This window comes from Mastigoproctus giganteus, chromosome 5 (assembly GCF_048544385.1).
Source record: "Mastigoproctus giganteus isolate SK-2022 chromosome 5, ASM4854438v1, whole genome shotgun sequence".
Lineage (NCBI taxonomy): Eukaryota > Metazoa > Arthropoda > Arachnida > Uropygi > Thelyphonidae > Mastigoproctus > Mastigoproctus giganteus.
The window spans coordinates 46,103,567-46,119,371 of record NC_143579.1 but is presented as its reverse complement, the minus strand read 5'-3'; the positions used below and the strand labels follow the sequence as shown (position 1 = coordinate 46,119,371).

General features: G+C 36.5%; 1 protein-coding gene across 2 annotated transcripts in view; it reads left to right on the top strand.

Annotated features, from left to right (window-relative positions):
* Window positions 1-15,056: 15,056 nt before the first annotated feature.
* Window positions 15,057-15,805, top strand: part of galla-1 (cytosolic iron-sulfur assembly component galla-1) — an 86,463-nt gene continuing 85,714 nt past the window's right edge. For both annotated transcript variants that reach the window (XR_016546927.1, XM_090373173.1), the window contains exon 1: window positions 15,057-15,166. The gene's annotated coding sequence lies outside the window, so the exon portion shown is untranslated. The remainder of the gene's footprint in view (window positions 15,167-15,805) is intronic.

The following is a 15,805-nucleotide window of genomic DNA, read 5'->3' as shown; positions in this document are numbered from 1 at the left end:
ATATACCGTACTATAAACTAGGTTTGTGTTCGACTGTCAAAACGAGTTATGAACGAGTAGTGTTTATAATCTGAATGTCTGTCTTCTTAATGCATTTCCTTTTCATTACTTTACAACAGTAAAGTATTTAAAAGGAAATGCATTATTATTTCTAAATTTAACCGTGGTCGGAAGCTAACTTAAAAAACAATTTGGATGGAACCGAAAGAGGTTAACAATCCCTGATACACCTAAACATAAAATAAGCTAGACAGACCAGGGTAACAATAAAATTGCTAGTCTCTTAGAAGAATAAAATACGAGAAGTGAAAAAAAAAACTTATAATACAAATTTGTATAGATCCTCTACGATTTAAAATTATATGATCAATCAGTCAATGAAATCCATTCATTAACCAACATAAAACTGAGTTTAAAATAACATGGCTTCTTCCCAAACAGATCCAAGAGTACACCAATGGACAAAGATAATTAACAATCCATGAGTTTAATTAGGTGTACTTTTAAGAAAATTAGAAAAACAAACATTAAAAAAATTAAATAGGTGACATTTACAGATAAGTGGACTTCAAAAACAAAACCAATTTAAGAGAGAATAAATTCAAAATCATCAGTTGTGGGCAAAAAAGAAAATGAGAGAATCATTAAAATAAAGCACGAAGAAAAGGTTGTACAGTACTCGTAAATAGTTAACAGAAGCGTTACAAGAATTTTAACACATATGGCCAAATATAAGAATACCTTTATTTAAATTAAAATAATTAAATTACAATACAATATAATGTTAATTAATTAACTACAATATAATAATAATTAATTAATTACAATATAATATTAATTAATTATTTACAATATAATGTTAATTAATTATTATTAATTTTTGAATTTTTTTTTTTTACAATACAATACAATTTTATTTATCAAGAGAATTTGTTTACAGTAATAATAATAATTAAATTATAAGAAACTATTAAATTGTTATGCACGATATGGTACTTTTATTAAAAAGGGAGACTTTCATATTAATTGATTCAGATAATAGCGATTGTCATATTTTTAAAATAAATTATAAACTGAATTATTCTGGCTTTAACTCCATGTGGCACCTAAGATGAATCGGCGTCTGTGGCTGAGACTGAACTCGCCATAAGTCTGGTTATGCCGCTGACCAATTAATTAATAAAACGAAAGTAAATTAGACACGGTTAATTTGCGTTTGACTGGAGTCGAAGTGAGATAATTAATGATTTTTATTCCGGATGAGCTCGTCTCACTCCGGATCTGACATTCGCCTATCTAAGAATCAAAAAAAAAAAAAAAAAAAAAAACCCTAGAGGTGCAAAATACAAAACTTCATTTAATTTGTATTTTTCACATAATTTCATATAATTTGTATTTTTTTAAATCCCCCCCTCCTCCATTTCTCAGTACTAAAAATCTAATTAGTCTAAAATGGCAATTTGATTGTACCAATTTGAACAAATCATATTCCAAGTAAACGATCTTTAATATAATATGTCCATCGATGTATAAGTAATATAAGTAATATATCGATGTATAAGGAATATAATAAAAATGAGGAAATATGTTTTCAAGCCAATATTTAGAATCTACAAAACACAAAACTTTTGATACTTTCCTGTGTTATATTTATGTCATGTTCAAATGCACACGCAGGATGTTTCTAAATGACATCTACTGCGTGCGAAACAAGTAAAAATATTTATGTAAGGTGTCTGTTATGAATGGTTAGGGATACTGGCTATTTGAATTTTACAAAAAAAAAAAATAAAATAAATATGGTTTTGAATGGTAAAAAATAAATAAGAATAAGAAAAATAAGCGTACCTGGTATACATAAACATTTTACTACATACTTGTCTGATTATTTTTTACTTTCTTTTACCAATCAAAGCTCCACAGCCAATTTTTTTTTTTTTTTTTTTTTTTTAAATTCCAGCAGCCACAACTCCTAGACCGTTCAAAATCGAAGACATATTTTTATATGAACCTTTCTAACTTGTTTTGATATGGCGAATTTTCATTTATTTTTTTTATTATTATTTACTAATATTTAATTAGTAAATAATAAATTTACATTTATATTGATTTTATTTTTTATATTGATATTCTCTTTTATTTTATATTTATTTTAAATTTATAAAAATATATTGGTAAATAAAACTAATATTTATTAATTTTACTTATTTATTCGACTTGAGAATTTTGCTTTATATATATGCAAATATCCATTTCAATTTTTTTTTTTGTTTTGTTTTTTTATAAATGAACTTTTCTGCAAGTCGTGTCAGTAAATGATAAACATGATAGAGTAAATAATTTTCGAAATTCAGCAATAATCTATTAGCTACTAAAACATAATGGTTAAAAATTACTTGAAAAATAATGCCGAATAATTCAATTTATATTATTAAATTGAATTATTCCAAAAATACAGATGTGGAATTATTTCTCTTCATTTTTAGATTTCGGCTAAGATATTCATAAAGTTAACTTTTGAATATGAGTACTTAATAAAAACTTACCTAAGTCCAGAATAATATCAGAGACAGCTAGAAAGTCATTAAGACGTAATAAGAACGTGTCCACAGAATATTCCAGTAGTAAAATTGGTTTATATAGGTCACATGATTATATTTTTTGCAATTGTTATAATGAAGCAAAATTAATTAAAATTTGATTATTAAATACTACGAAACGTCTGAGTGAGAATAATCTGTAATTCTAAATTTAAAAAAAAATGAAAGGCAGATTTTACTATTCACACAGGTTGAGGCGTTCATGATTTCACCAATTTCCATTATAATAAAGCTTTTTTTGTCGCTGTTTTGATTTTGACTATGCTCGAATGAAGCCGCACGTAACAAAGCAATAAGTATAAATAAACTTCGAATTTTTAATAAAGCACATGCAGAACCATTCAAAAAAGAAAATTATTAAATAGACTCACCAACCTTTATTCTTTTACTATAATTATGACAAAAACATATTACACTTCAATAACTCGAACACAAACCAAGAGCACTAAACTTATAAACACAAATCACTTACTACATTGTCGTCTGACTTCCAATGTGACGAAAACGCTAAATGTGTATTTGGGGCCGTATACTACACTGGTAATATTTACTACATTAGAAAAAACAAAACGTATATATATATATATTTTTTTTTTTCAGTTTTATAATTGTGATGTTCTTTACAATACCGGTGTAAAAAGCTTATCGCAGTACAAAAATGTACTTTAAATGGCATGCTTATGTAGACAGAAATTTATTTACAATAACTGCATAAAATACAAAATATTGCACAGAAAAAAAGAAACAATAAATATTACCTAGGAACATAACTCTATTTACAGTGCTAAGTATGATAGATTGAATTACGATCAAGATTGTGTCAAGACTTCTAAGCATCTAGATAAAAACAAAGATAAATACTGACCCTTTCGCCACATGGGAGAAAAAAAAAAACTCTGCAGCCTTTAAGAGCTGGTGAGCAGAGGCAATCACTTCCATATTAGCACAATTCTGAATACCTTTATAAGATATCCCACCCCAATAATAAAGATTTATTTTTATTTATTTCTATCAATGGTCATACATTTCTAATGTATAACGGAAGCCAACATTCGTTGGCTTCCGTTACAAAATGTCTAGGAAAAAAATAATAAAAAATCGATAATGGAAGAACTGTTGAGCGTAGAAGAATTTGGTTCTTCAATAATAGTCTACATGTAAGCTATGTAATCCTTTATTGAATCAGTTTACACTTATTCCATAAATCTTAATATACTGTGATTATTTTTTACTTTAGTAAAATACGTTCATTCTACTAACCCCCTCTCAGAGGCTTACAAACTTCAATTAGGTCAACTCTGAAGTGCCTGGTTGACAAGCTCTGTAGAATATATTCGGAGTCTTTCCTCATATGGTCGCCCATTTGCCGATCTCACTATGCGAATTGCCCGACTTTGAACCCTTTCAAAAAGTTCAATGTCTTTTTTCAGATGAGGTCTCCATACTTGAACAAGTATTCCAAATGTGGTCTTACTACAATGTATTTACGAAGAACAGGCAGGAAAAGAGGAATGAGATATGTCATATTATTTTTCAAAATTAGTTTGTTCGTGACAAGGGTATTGTTGTTGGTTGTTGTCGTTGTAGGGTTTCTAGAAGCATCAGCAAACTTAGGCCATATTGCGCCGTATATAATATGTCTGTAAATTTCTTGTGTTCTGTAATTGATTTGCTGTTTGTTGGACAAAAAACCAGAGTTTCCTGGAGATTGAAACCATGCTACCCTTGCCTGAGATCGACTAACACAGTCACGTTGCGAAAGAAGGGGCCCATAAAAATTCCTCGCGTCATTGACGGGATTCCAACTCATGTCTTTTCTACCAAGTGTAGGGAGGACCGTGACTAATCCAACTGTGCTATCCACGAGGGCACAAGAAGATAAAAATGCTATCACTGAGTCTGAGAGAGAGGTAAAAAATTATTATATTAACGGCTCCCAAGAATGTGTTAATGGGCCGATTTTCAAGTTGTGTGAGTTGAAAGACCAGGAATAACTAATGGAGGACGCTATTCCCTCTGTCTGAAATCGGCTAACTTCAGCTACGATCGAAGAGAATTTCAAAAGTTTCTCTAGTAATCGACTGGAATCGAACCCAGACCTCTCCAAACGAGTGATTAGTGTGAGACCGTTATACTGTAATGGAGGACAGTGGGAGAGAGAGAGGTAGCAGGAAGCAAAGGAAAAATTATTGTGGGGGAACGCTACAAAAACGAAAAGAACTGTGAAAAGCAATGAAAGCTGTATGCAGAGCGAATGGATGAGCAGCTCCAAGTGCCTTATTATGGGCCATTTCAATCTTTCCCTCATTGTCCTAAGCAATTGGAAAAATAACTCACCATGAGGTAATTTTCAACTTCAGCTACATGGCTGTTATCTTTACCAGCATATCTTTTGTTAGTGAAAGTACTGGGGAGCGAGGGCAAAAATATTCTGGACCTGATCATCGCCAGCGATGCAGAGATTTAGTGTCAACAATGCAACCCAAAATGGAAAGTGACTATGGAATGGTAATGATAACGAGTTGAAGTTTCGTTGTCAAATGTGAGTGCAGTGCTTAGGAGAATGCAAATAAACTACATATTTTTTTCAATTGAGAAGACAGCGTCAGGAGAAGGGTTACAAGTAAATTATGATATAACTTGAAAGCCACCTTCATTGAAATAGGAATGCATATATACAGCGTTATACAATATAATATAATACAATGTATTATTAAGAAAATGTAGCACAAGGTGATTGAATGAATAACTAACTAGTTTAATGGAATAGAAAATACATCATCGAAGAGTTACAGAGCGATTGAAAACTCAGAAACTAGCAAATTTTCAAGTACAAAAAAAGTGTCTCACCCAACAATTGTTATTAAGCAACGTTTTTTATTCTTAAGGTAAACTTCTAAAAAAAGTTAAGTACATTGCTTTTACGCTCTCTGAATCCGTCATGCCATCTACCATTGATAATCTTCAACCACTCGCTTCAAATAAGATCATATTCCATGGACACTCGAATACTGCGGGATGACTAGATAAAGTCAGAAGAGTTAACAAGAGAGAGAGAGAGAATGTAAAAAAATCACTGTATTTAGCAGTCACATTGGCTCAATATACTCCTTTTAATTGGTCACAATCTATTAAAAGGCGTGCACTGATGTATCCAGTCGTGAACCCAGGTATTTTGTTTTTGAAGGGGGTCGTACGTATCATATTTGCAGTTTTTACAAGCGTCAATACGCGACAGTACAATTATATAATATAAAAATGTTCTTTGTGGAAGCGAATTTAGACCATAACTCCCGCTCACTTGGCCACAAGACTATGGCAGGCTCAATCAGCTAACTGCTTTTTTATTACTTAAACAAGGTCTTAATACTAAATAAAAATTTAGGGCTTGTAGCCTCAGACTACGGAAAACTTACTAGTCACAAAAGTTGGTGAATTGCATCAAGTCTATATGGTAATTCCCTTCTCTCTCTCTCTCTCTCTCTCTCTCTCTCTCTCTCTCTGAATAAAGTAAGATCTGGAGAGATAATGAATACAGTAATCGTCAATGGTGTAGAAACAACTGATTGGATTACAACAGTGAAGGCAATAACATCGGAGTTATTTCCTCATGACGAAGAAGGGGGGAAACAACAGAGCAAGAAGGTATCAAGGACTCTAATGTAACATACCTTGGGGTCTGTTGATATTAGCTTATTTATTTTAGAGGAACTGAGAGCCGTTTCTAAGAAAATATAAGATTGTCTCAGGTCAGTTGTCTCAGGTTTGGGCAGCCTGGGAGCGGGATTGCTGGCACCCACTGATATAGCACTACTTCCGGTGGGTGCGGGATTTTCGGGCATGAGGCACTGTTAAAATAGTAGACCAGGCCCAGTAACAAGTGATTATGGGCGGCCATTAGGGAGCAGCTGTGCAGGTGCCAGCTGCTCCCTTCTGGCGAAGAGACCTGCCATACAGGTCTGTTTTGAAGAGGTTCTGCACAAATTCAATTTATCAGGTGGAGATAGACGGAAGTCTAGGTGCCGCCTTAGACATAATAATAATAATAATCTCTCTCTCTCTCTCTCTCTCTCTCTCTCAGGGTAATTCAGAATTTTTTTTTTTTTTTTTGGCTGGAGCAGCATAAGTCTCAGGTTTCCTTCCGCCATATGGCTCACAATAATAATAATAATAATAATAATAATAATAATAATAATAATAATAATAATAATCCATTATTATTATTATTATTATTATTATTATTATTATTATTATTATTATTATTATTATTATTATTATTATTATCTATCCAAGACCAGGTAATCAACACCAGGATCTATAGAAAATACATCGTCAAGGAGCCCAGAGTGTTCGATGACACATGTCGACGATGCCACCTGGCCTCAGAAACGATCCTACACATCACCGCGGGATGCAAGGTGATCACCCAGACTGAGTACACTCATAGGCACGACCGAGTACACTCATAGGCAAGACCGAGTACACTCATAGGCACGACCGAGTACACTCATAGCCAGGATAATACATCAGAAGCTAGCAAGGAAATGCCAGTTGATCAAAGAAAGTGTACCGTACTACAAATACGACCGCAGGCAGTACTAGAGACCGCAACGCACAAGCTATACTGGGACGGCACCATGATATCGGATAGGACAATCTTCCACAAGAGATCGGACATAACCCTTATGGACAAGAAGGAAAAGGTTGCCTATCTGATTGACATATCGGTACCCAACACCGGCAACTTGCAGAAAACCCATGGGTAAAAAATCAGGAAGTACATGAACCTAAGAAAGGAGATCAAAGAGATGTAGCATGTGCAACAAGTAACGACCATCCTGATCATCGTGTCAACCACAAGTATGGTGCCAAAGACCCTACATAATAGCCTAGCAGCAATAGGTCTCCCAGCGAACACCTACAAGGAACTCCAGAAAGTCGCAATCCTGAACACCTATAGGATAATCAGAGAGTTCCTCGACCAACAGTAACACCAGACATAACAACAACCACCCTATGTACTTGGTAGCAATACCCGTCACGAGGTGGAACCCCCAATCAGTAAGAAATAATATAAGAGCAAAAATAATAATAATAATAATCTCATATTATTAATGCCTTCACAACGAATTGCCTGTTCGTTATACTTTGAATAAGTACGAACACTAATAATTCCAGATCAACATCTCGTAATGCTTCCCCAATAGAGAAGACTATTGTTACTTATTCTCAGTGGATACCAGCAGTTTCCAGACAGCCGTTTTAGGGCTGTTTGGCCCTTCTTCAGTCGGTGATGCTTTGCAATATTCACAACAGTTATCTTTCCTCAATTTAAATCTACATTGCTGACTACTGAAATCACCCCACTTAAAAAGAATGAACGGATTTACCTGAAATTTTGCTTGCATGACTCTGACGTGTGCAAACATAAAGGCTAGCTTGACATGCTAATTGCTTATGCAAGAAAATAATCGATTAGCATGTCAAGCTGTTTGGCACAGTAGTATGTCACAACATGTGTTACTGCCCAACGTTAGGGCAGTAACAAACACCTTAACTGTGAGCGAAAGATCATCAAAAATTGTGCAATGCCTTTAACATGATAAGGTGACGTTATGTATCACTGAAAAACTTTGTAAGTGGTCGGATAATTAGGTTGTCAGACGCTGGATGGCCAAAACAAAAAAATTGCTGTTCCCTGAGGACATTTGGACCCGCTTAGGAACAATATGTTTCGACACGTCTTCAGGGATTTCATGGCATCAGAAGCAAGTCATTCATTCATAAAGATAAGAAACAGATCTCTCACAATCTTCCAGATTGCCAACGTTATAACGATATGATATTTGAGCTTGTGTCAGGGAACATGTTTAATAGATGACTGCAAGAAGTGGGCCTACATTCTCGGCGTCAGTTGTCCCATTTACCTCTGACGCCATTCTATTTCGTTAGCATCTATAATGTGAAGGCAGAAAACTGACAGCGCATAAGAATGGTATCGTTTTGCCATTAGTGACTAATCAGATTTCTATTTCGGATTCAGTAAAAGCTCTAAGTGCATCTAGAGAAATGACAGAAACAGAAGATATACAGCCTCCGTCATAGTATGGAGAATAATGACTCACAATAGCCGTTGATCTGTGATATTGATGGCAAGACATTATATTGAACCCATTCTGAGCAGTGTTTCTGCCCTTTCTACGCCTCACCTGAAATGCCATTTTATTTTCCAGCAGGACAATGCCGTCTACTCACGGCTCTCCAACCCCACAGTACGTGAATGCTTTCTTGGCCTGTACATTCACAGATTTGTCGCCCATCGAACGCATTTGGGACATAATCGGATGCTCACTGAGCTCTGCCTTTCATTTATATATCACTGTTACTAAACTCACAGCCAATGCGACAACTGACTCAGACTCACTGTGAAAAGCCGAATCTTATAGACACATTTATATCGAGCATAGTTTATCGCTGTCAAGCCTGTTTAGCCGTTGGAGGGGCTCATACCGTACCGATGCCATGTGACTATATTTTCAGTACCTTGTATCGACTTCTGCAATGTGACCTTTTTAGTAATTCTTATACAACCCCTATAAATGTCCCTTATACCTGTCCGAAGTTTCTCGCTGTCTCTTCATTTCATTGCAAGCTGCAGGAGTTACACTCCGTTTTCTACATGTTCTATTAATTTTGTCGAGCAGTGTAGATCTCCTCCAAGGTGTTCAGTTTCCAGACGCTGCAATTTGTAGAACTGAAGCCTTTCTTATTAAGAGTATACTTTTATTCCCCTGACTAATCTCATTGCCCTTCTCTGCACCATTCCAACAGATCAACATCTTTTCTAAACCAAGTTTAAGATATTCCATAGGCTTTTCTGCTCTAAAAGTCGCTCTTAAATCTGCAGTTGCCTAGATCGTTATTGGAATTCACATTGTGCATGAGAGAGAGAGAGATGCTTGCATATTGCCGGTATTCTGTTACTTCTCCCAAGTCTAAGGATTCATCCATTATTATATGTAGGAATTCAGCGATCACTTAAACACCTTATCTCAGCATATCCAAGAGATGCCATCATTATTGAAGTGAATAATTCAAGATGTCATCATCTTGGCTTATTCACTTTTAAGTCTGTGCATGTAGCACAGTGGTATCATTACCGTCCTCCTCACACAGAGTGGAAAAGGCCCGGATTCGAATTCCAGCGATGACGGGAGAAAGTTTAATGCGCTTTTTTCACTCTGTGACTGAGTTAGTCGGTCTCAGGAGTAGGTAGCAAGGTTTTACCACCAGAAACTCGGGTTTTTACATCCAGAAAAACAGGCAAATCGACCTGACAACATAGATGCAAATACGACCTGGCAATTTAGATGCAAATACGGGTTTATGTATTGAATTAAAGGTGACCTTAATATAATATCTTTTTTATTCACTTTTAAGTCTACTAATTTCTCCTCTAGAACTTTTTCTCTTATAGTTACTGAACATGTTAGTAAACCAACAGTCGTCTATCAAAGAATTTAATAAGAATTATTGTGATCAGCTCTGATTACAAGATCAGGCGGAATATTCTATATGGCTAACATTTGCATTCAAGGAGAATGACGAAGTTAATTCGAGTGTGAAGATCTAGCTCACCGCTCAATTTGAAGGATATTTTCATTTTGATGAAATGAAGGCTATATTGCACTGATTTTCAAGTGTAGCCATTGTGGCTGATGTGGCCACCAGCTCTTTTTGTAAATATTATACTAAAAAGATCATCTTTTAAGGGCACAAAAGGTGATATAGTTGTACACGTTGGCACTAATGATATTAAGAGTAGGAGACCGGCAGAATTACTTAACAAGTACAGGTCACTGTTGAAAAAAAGCCGTAAATTAGGGTTGAATTTGAAAGTGTCTGCAATTCTGCCCAGACACGACAGGAGGGAGTATGTGATGAGAGCCTTGTCGATCAATTCGGCTATGGAAAGATGGTGCAAGGCTCAAGGGGTAGAATTTTTTCCATCCTGGTCTATACTTGTTAACAGGAGAGACTGCTCTACAGGGATTGGATACGCTTAAATATAAAGGGTGAAGGAATATTTGCTGATGCTTTTGAGGCAGCCTTAGGTGGTTTGGAAAACTGCTAGCTTGTGGGGATACAAGGACTAATAGCTTAACAGTAGCCACTGGCAGAGGTGAAAGTGATTCTTGTACTGCTTCTATTGGAATGAGCAGCAACCTGCAAAACTAGATGCAGGATATTTCAGAGACTGCTGGGAGTCATTGCGGTACAAGTAAACACATGGGTTGTGTTAGGGTAGCTAAGAAAAAGAACAGGTGCATGTATACTTGCGTGTACACCAATGCTAGGAGCTGGGTAAATAAATTTGATGAATTTGAGGTATTGCTCAAAACATCAAAGGCAGATATTGTTGGGATATCAGAGACGTGGTGTCACACAGATATAAGGAATGCAGAACTGGAATTTGGGGAGTACAATGTGTACAGAAAGGATAGATAGGATAGGAAGGGAGGAGGGGTTTATGCTATTAGTTAAGAAACAAATAAAACCCAAGGAAGTGAAGCCAGTCGACATCGCTGGACAGTGCAGTGTCGAGTCAGTTTCGTGAGACGTAAGCATTGGGAGATAGAAATTGAGAGTAGGAGTATGCTATAGGCCTAATGACTCTGATGAGTATGATAAGAAACTGAAGAGGGAAATAGATTGGGCCAGTAAATCAGAGAATCTTATAATGGGGGATTTTAATTTTCCAGATATTGACTGGAATTTGTGGGTTGTCACTTACACATTAGCAAGGCTTTTGTGGATTTATTGGATGAATGTTTTCTACATCAGCATATTCGGAAGGCAACTAGAGGGAGTAATACTCTTGATCTGATTATCAGTAGTGATTCTTCATGCATTAAGAATCTGCAGATAAAGGAAGCACTAGGTGGCAGTGATCACAGTGTGCTGAAGTGGGATTTAATCAAAGAGGTAACTGGCATCAGGTGTAAAGGGAAGGGTTTTTGCTTTCGTAAAGGCGACTACGATGGTCTGAGACAGTATTTAAATTCTATACGGTGGGACCAACTGATGATGTTACCAACAGCAAATTCAAAATGGGAAGTATTCAAAGAATTTATCTTGGAAGCTACTAGTCTTTACATACCAACTAAGAAATATTGTTCAAGGTTTAGGCCTAAATAGATGTCAGATGAACTAATGAGACATATGGCAGAGAAGAAAAATTCATGGGATATATATAAATTAATGGGGGACATGGAAGCCTATGAGAGATATAAGCTGGTCTGTAACCAAGTCACAAAGGAGATTAGGCAGGCGAAGGCAGATTATGAGAAATTCTTGGTAAAGGATTCAAAGAAAATCAGAAAAGAGTTCGTTACCTAAGTAAACTCTAGAAGGAAAGGGATGAATCAGATTGGTCCACTGGATATTGGTGGTTCAAAATTTAAGGATCCTGCTCAGGTGGCAAACAAACTAAACCAGTATTTTGCATCTACATTCACAAATGAGGAGCTATTCAGGAAAGGGAATGCCAGAGGTGATGTAAACTCTAGCAGTGAGCTGGATAATCTTGTAATAACTGAGAGTAAAGTGGAGAAGAAATTGTTGAAGATAAACATAAAAAAGGCACCCGGAGTGGATGGAATCTATTCAGTTATATTAAAAGAGGCAGCAAATGAAGTAAGCAAACCCTTAGCCATAATTATGAGAGCTTCCTTGGACTCAGGGGAGGTACTCATAGACTGGAGATGTGTAAATGTGACCCCAATTCACAAAGGAGAATCCTCTGTGAATTGGAGAAAAAGGCTGACACAAGTAATTATAGACCTGTGAGTTTAACTTTTGTTCCAGGAAAATTAATGGAGGCACTGGTTAAAGAAGCACTGCAGGATCAATATAGACAAGACTTCAGCTATAGCTCGCACACAGCATGGTTTTATTAAGGGAAAGTCTTGCCTGACCAATTTGATTGGATACTATGATGTAGTCACAAAAGAACTGGATGCAGGGAATAACTTTATTATATATTTGAATCTTAGAAAGGCTTTTAATACTTTTGCACATGGAAGACTGCTGCCCAAATTGGAGCAGTTGGGCATTGGGGGAAAATGGCTGCTATGGATAAAGGGGTAGCTGAGGGGGAGAAGACAGAGAGTGGTATTCAATGGGCACTGCTCACTGTGGACTAATGTTATTAGTGGAGTCCCTCAGGGTTCAGTGTTGAGTCCTTTATTGTTTTCTGTATTTATAAATGATATTGATGATGGTATATCAAGCTTAATGTCCAAGTTTGCAGACGATACAAGGGTTGGCAGGGTTGTTAAGGACACTGACAGTATGCTGCTGCAACAGGATCTGTAAAGGTTGAGTAGATGGGCTGAGAGGTGGCAAATGAAGTTAAACTTTGACAAATGTAAAGTACTGCATATTGGAAACAGTAACCGCAGAGTAACCTATCAACTGTGTGGTACTACACTGACAGTGGTAGAGAATGAAAAGGACCTGGGGTAATTGTGCAGGCAGACCTGAAATTTTCTGAGCAGTGGAGACGGTCTGCAAGAGATGCTCATGGTGTCTTGTCAATGATATACAGGAATTTTTCTAGCAGGGATAAGGAGGTAATTGTTCCCTTGCATAAGGCAATGGTCATGCCACACCTTGAGTGTGGCCTGCACACAGGTTTGGAGGCCTCACTCAAGGTGTTTCCACAGATCTGGAGGCCTCATTTCAAGAAGTATGTAGAGCTGTTGGAACGAGTACAGAGAAGGGCTACAAGATTAGTGAATGGAACAAAGGGTTGCCCTTACGAAGAAAGGCTTAAATTTTGCAAATTACAGTGTCTGGAGACTAGGCACCGGCGAGTTGATCTGATAGAGGTGTATAAAGCCTTGAATGGTCTGAGCATGCTCAATGCTGATTGGATTCTTCCTCTTGCTCAGAATAATCACCTGAGATGGCATAAATTCAAATTGAGGAAAGACAGATGTGCGGAAATTTTCCTTTTGCCAGCGGGTCGTTGGTTGTTGGAACAGACCTCCATCCCTTGTTGTGGAAGTTGATAGCCTAAATAAATTTAAGGCTCAGCTGGACAGGTATTTCGAACGAACGGATGGGTGAAATGGGAGTGTTTTTTTTTTTTTTTTTTTTTGGTTGATGCTGCATAAGCTTGCTTTCTTGCATCATATGCCTCTACTAATGCTGATGCTAAAGCTAAAATGCAGAAATGAGTAAGAGACCAAAAACCAGAAGAAAGGAATGTAGGAAGATTGATGCTGCAACGCCACGCACCAATCTTCTACATCCAAATGTTGTTCAAAACTAAATGCAGCCATGGTATGTGACAATTCAGTAGGTGCAATTCGTCCAGTCCTCTTATTGAAGAGGGCTTCAAAGTCAGATAAAAAATCCAAACATGGATATAATAACGAATGGCTGTCGTAGCACTTAAAATTTGTACCTAGTATTTAAAATTATTTTTGTATTAACGGAGAGAAGATGGTTATTTCATTGTATGCGATCAAAGAATCTTGCCCTCGTGAGTAGCACAGTTGGTAGGATCGCCGTCCTTCCCACATCTGGTGGAAAAGACCAGTCCCGTCGATGACGGGAGGAATTTTATGGCCTTTTTCACAACGTGACTGAAGTAGTTGGTCTCAGGCAGAGGTAGTGTGTTTTTTTCTCTGCAAAACTGGGGTTTTTCGTCCAGAAAACAGAAAATCGACCTTAGAACACACGAAATTTACAGATTTTGCCTTTCTCCTCGCCTTTCTACATCAGCATTTAATCGCCTTTCTCCTCACACTGGTTGGAAAAGATCTGAATTCGAATCACGTCAATGAAACGGGAAATTTTTATGGTTTTTTTGAAAATGTGGCTGAGTTAGTCGGCCTCAAGCAGTGGAGTGTCCAGGTATCATCGTAAGGAAATGAAACGGGAAATTTTTATGGTTTTTTTGAAAATGTGGCTGAGTTAGTCGGCCTCATGCAGTGGAGTGTCCAGGTATCATCGTAAGGGGGACATGGCAACCAGGTCCAGGTGTCATCGTAAGGGGTGGGGCATGGCGACCAGGGTTTTGAGTTTTTTTTTTAGAACGGCTATTTCAAATGTTTGGTTAAGGGGGAATATGCCTTCTCTGCCCACCCCTGAATACGTCCCTGGTCCCACCCAAGGTTAGCATAGTTTTTCTCCAGAAACCCCGAAGTTTGTCTAGCAAACAGCAAATTGACCACAGAACACACGCAATTTATAGACATACGAGTGCTTGTATTATATGTGGTGCAAGATAGCCTAAGTTGCTGATTCGTCTACAACAACAATTCGTCATACGATTTTTATTTTCTCGTTAAATTTCAACATTGAGCTCTCCAGCCTGTGACTTAATGCATTGATCTCATGGGTCAAAAAAATATATAAAAATAATAATAAATGATCTCCACCACAGCTTACAGTGCCACAGAGTAGTAAAATAGTGCGTTATTGTGTACGTTACGTATTATAATTATTGACGTGCGAGTCACAAGAGTGGTGTTTGTTGTGTAATTGTCACACATGTAAGTTTTCCTTTTCGTTCAATAAATGATTTTTTTTTTTCAAACTCGGTTTTCCTACGTCATTCCTTTTTGGTATACATATGGTGATTCTGGAAAAAAGGTTTCCAAAACAAGAGTGCAACAATTCTAACAGAAATATTTATTAATATTATTAGCCGTATGGTGCATGGAAGCCTGAGGCTTACGCTGCACCAGCCAAAAAAAATTTTGAGTGCCCCGAGAGAGAGAGAGAGAGAGAGAGAAAAGCAGGAGGGAATCACCAAAAGAGAGAAGAATGATGATATCCATCTCTGGACCCTGGATATGCCAAGCCCAATCTCACCAGTTGATAGTAAAAGGATAAATAACACAGCGATGTTCAGAACTTTTTTTAAAAATTATTATAACTGGTATGCACTATTGCACTTTATGAATGATGAAGATAATAGTAGACGAACTTAATGAGTTAATTAGAAATGGAAGAAATACATTATTTTTTTTTTTTTTTTGCACAATTTGTGTTAAAAAATTAAATTTATTTGTTTTTTTATTATAATTTTTATTCTTATTAAGTAAAGAATTATTTTGAGACATGATCTTATTCAAATCAAATGTGTGTGTGGGGCATTGATTTTAGCAGTGGGAGACTAATATCTAACC